At 43.3% G+C, this 4,240-nt stretch overlaps 1 pseudogene; it reads left to right on the top strand.

Annotated features, from left to right (window-relative positions):
- The first annotated feature begins 294 nt into the window (after window positions 1-294).
- LOC110140150 (WW domain-binding protein 11 pseudogene) lies at window positions 295-2,208 on the top strand (annotated as a pseudogene).
- The last annotated feature ends 2,032 nt before the right edge of the window (window positions 2,209-4,240 follow it).

Here is a 4,240-nt window from a genome sequence, read left to right as displayed (position 1 = left end):
ACATTTTAAAAATGAAATTAGATCATTCTTTAACACCATACACAAAAATAAACTCAGAATGGATTATAGACCTAAATGTGAGACTGAGCACTATAAAACTCCCAGAGTGGAGGGGCGCGAGGTTTCAAGATGGTGGTGGTTGGGTGGTTGACCAAAAGGCCGAGGTAAAGACTCCTATGAAGTCAAACGGGCCGAGAATCAACCCCTCCCCACTTCTCACAGCCCCAGGAGCCCAGCAGAAGCCTTTTAGGTCTTATTTTTTAAACAAGCAAGTAAATCAAACAACTTGTCAAGATGGGGCAGAGATCCACATCATCCACCAAAAGTGGAAAATTTATGAATCCTATAGACCAAGCCAGAAAAGAAGCTTGGAAAAAGAGAATTAAAGAACAAAAAGTGCATGATGGTACGAGCTGCAGTTTTAAAGATGAAGGATCCCAAACAAATTATCTGGGATATGGAAAAATTGGGTGAAATGGAGTTTAACCAAGTGCAGCAGCCACAGTTAAATGACAAAGTGATAAAAGATAAGTGTAAAAAGCTACGTGAAACATTTGAACGTATTCTACGACTCTATGAGAAAGAGAATCCAGATATTTACAAAGAATTGAGAAAGCTAGAAGTAGAATATGAACAGAAGAGGGCTCAACTTAGCTAATATTTTGATGCTATCAAGGATACCCAGCATGTGGAAGTGGAGAGTATTCCTCTGCCAGATATGCCACATGCTCCTTCCAACATCTTGATCCAGGACATTCTACTTCCTGGGGCACAGCCACCCTCCATCCTTAAGAAGACCTCAGCCTATGGACCTCCAACTCGGGCAGTTTCTATACTTCCTCTTCTTGGACATAGCATTCCACGTTTGCCCCCTGGCAGGAAACCTCCAGGTCCTCCCCCAGTCCCACCTCCTCCTCAAGTCTTACAAATGTATGGCCGCAAAGTGGGCTTTGCCTTAGATCTTCCCACTCGTAGGCTAGATGAAGACATGTTATATAGTCCTGAACTTCCTCAGTGGGGTCAGGACGATGATGTTTCTAGCACCAGTAAAGATGATGGCTGTCCTGAAGGCATGGACCAGGATAAGCATGATGACAGTACTGATGACAGCGACAGTGACAGATTCCATGGAGAAAGTGAAGGGGATGAATTTGTACACTGTGATGACACTGAGAGAGAAAACAATGATGAAAAAAATCAGGTCTGAGTGTACGGTTTGCAGATATGCCTAGAAAATCTAGAAAGAAGAAGAAGAACATGAAGGAGCTGACTCCTCTCCAAGCCATGATGCTTCGAATGGCAGGCCAGGAAATCCCTGAGGAGGGACGAGAAGTCGAGGAGTTTTCAGAGGACGATGATGAAGAGTCGGATGATTCTGAAGCAGAAAAGCAGTCACAGAAACAGCATAAGGAGGACTGTCTCTCTAATGACACATCTGCAGCTTCCCAGCAGCAAGCCCCTCCACAGTCTGTTCCTTCATATCAGATACAAGCACCCCCCCATGCCAGGACCACCTCCGCTTGGACCACCACCTGCTCCACCTTTACGGCTACCTGAACCACCTACAGGCCTTCCTCCTGGACCACCTCCAGGAGCTCCTCCATTCCTGAGACCACCTGGAATGCTGGGACTCCGAGGGCCTCTACCCCGACTTTTACCTCCAGGCCCACCACCAGGTCAGCCCCTGGTCCTCCCCCAGGTCCACCTCCAGGCCTGCCTCCTGGCCCTCCTCCTCAGGGACCCCCACCACGGCTACCTCCCCCTGCACCTCCAGGTATCCCTCCACCCCGTCCTGGCATGTTGTGCCCACCTCTGGTGCCTCCTCTTGGACCTGCCCCACCTGGGCTCTTCCCACCAGCTCCCTTACCCAACCCAGGGGTTCTAAGTGCTCCCCCCAACTTGATCCAGCGACCCAAGGTGGATGACACAAGCACAGCCACCATCTAGAAGAAAGCTACGGCAACCATCAGTGCCAAGCCACAGATCACTAATCCCAAGGCAGAGATCACACAATTCGTGCCCACCACACTGTGGGTGCATTGGAAGAATAAAGGGGCTGCTGCTGCTCCCCAGAGAAAGTCAAAGGATGATTCTGCTGTGCCTCTTGTCAAAACAGTGCCCAAATCTGGCCCATCTGTTCCCGTGTTGGTGCAGACTAAGGATGATGTCTATGAGGCTTTCATGAAAGAGATGGAAGGGCTGCTGTAACAGCTTTGCATACTAGATCAGGCTTCTGTTCACATCAGTGGTTCATGGAGAAAGAGGCTCTTCTTCAGCTTAGGAGAAAGAGTTGCTTTCACTGTCAGGGTACTTTTAATTTCAGTTAAAGGAATATCCTAAAGTTTAGCCTTGTTCAGAATTTACTGCATATAAAAGAGAGGGTATTTCATGCAAAATAAACAGGTTATTGAAGCAGTGCTGCTAATAACATTCTTCCCCCTTCATTCCACCATTTTCATCTGATATCTTCCCCTACTCCAATTCCTTGGAAATTTGTGATCAAGGTGAACTTTGTTTTGGCTCTCTTGTTGTGTGCTGTGGGCACTGGAGTAGAGATTTCTGTAAAAATCAGTTTATTTCACCCCCATCTTTCCTTTCATGTTTGAATTATTTTTAATATTTTCTTGTAAATATTTTGTAATATTGTAGTGAAATGTATCACAATGTCATTTCCTAATACAAAGTGATATATGTGGGAAGAAAATGCACAATTCTTTGATTAAAATTCCCACTGATCTAAACTTTGAGTGTTCCATGGAATAAATAAATAAATATTCTACACCAAAAAACAAAAACAAACAAAAACTCCCAGAGGAAAACATAGGCAGAACACTCTCTAACATAAATCATGGAAGTATTATATATATATATATATATATATATATATATATATATATACTCTCCCAAAATAATGGAACTAAAGTAAAAAATAAACAAATAGAATCTCCTTGAACTCAAAAGCTATTGCCCAGCAAAAGAAATAATAAATGAAAAGACAACCCTCATATTGGGAGAAAATATTTGCAAATGATGTGACTGACAAGGGATTAGTCTCCAAAATCTACAAACAGCTCATGAAACCTAACATCACTGAAACAAACAAACAAACAAAAAAAAAATTTTAATTTAAATTTTTTTTTAAATGGGCAGAAGATTTAAAGAGACGCTTTTCCAAAGAAGACATACAGATGGTCAAGAAGCACATGAAAAGATGTTCAACATAGCATTATTAGAGAAATGCAAAGGAAAACTACAGTGAGATAGATATGACCCCAGAGTCAAAATGGCTGTCACCAAAAAATGGACAGATAGTAAATGCTGGAGATGACATGGAGAGAGGTAAACCCTCCTACACTGTTGGTGCGATCATAAATTGGCTCAGTCACTATGGAGAATAGAATGGAAGTTTCTTTAAAAAAAAAAAAAAAAACTAAAAAAAAAAAAGAGCTGCCATGTTGTTGTTTCTCAGTTGCCCAGTCGTGTCCAGCTCTTTGTGACCCCATAGATTGCAGAAGGCCATGCCTCCTTGGCCCTCACCATCTCCTGAAGCTCGCCCAAGTTCATGTTCATTGCATTGGTGATGCCATCCAGCCATCTCATTCTCTGATGCCTTCTCGTTTTGTCCTCAATATTTCCCAGCATCAAGGACTTTTCCAATGAGTGAGCTGTTTGCATCAGATGACCAAAATATTGGAGCTACAGCTTCAGATCAGTCCTTCCAATGAGTATTCAGGGTTGATTTTCCTTAAGATTGACTGATTTGATCTCCTTGCTGTCCAAGGATATTTGAAGTCTTCTCCAGCACCATACTTTGAAAGTCTCAACTCTTTGGTATTCTGCCTTCTTTATGGTCCAGCTCTCACAACCATACATGACCACTGAGAAGACCATAGCCTTGGCTATATAGACCATTGTCAGCTGAGTAAGGTCTCTATGAAGGGAATTTCTCCCCTTCATTGATCACTGCCTTATTGTGGTGAAGGGGCTTGTGTAACTCAATGAAGTTAGGAGTCATGCTGTGTAGGACCACCCAAGACAGACAGGTCATAGTGGAGGGTTCTGATAAAAAGTGATCCACTGGAGGGGGGAATGGCAAACCATCCTAGTATACTTGCCAGGGGGTGCCATGAACTGAATGAAGAGCAAAAATATATGACACTGAAAGATAAGTCACCCATGTTGAAGCATGTCTGATGTGCTACTAGAGAAGAGATAAGAAGTAGTTCCAGAAGGAATTAAG

Source organism: Odocoileus virginianus, chromosome X (genome assembly GCF_023699985.2).
Source record: "Odocoileus virginianus isolate 20LAN1187 ecotype Illinois chromosome X, Ovbor_1.2, whole genome shotgun sequence".
NCBI lineage: Eukaryota > Metazoa > Chordata > Mammalia > Artiodactyla > Cervidae > Odocoileus > Odocoileus virginianus.
This window is presented reverse-complemented; position numbering and strand designations above follow the sequence as displayed.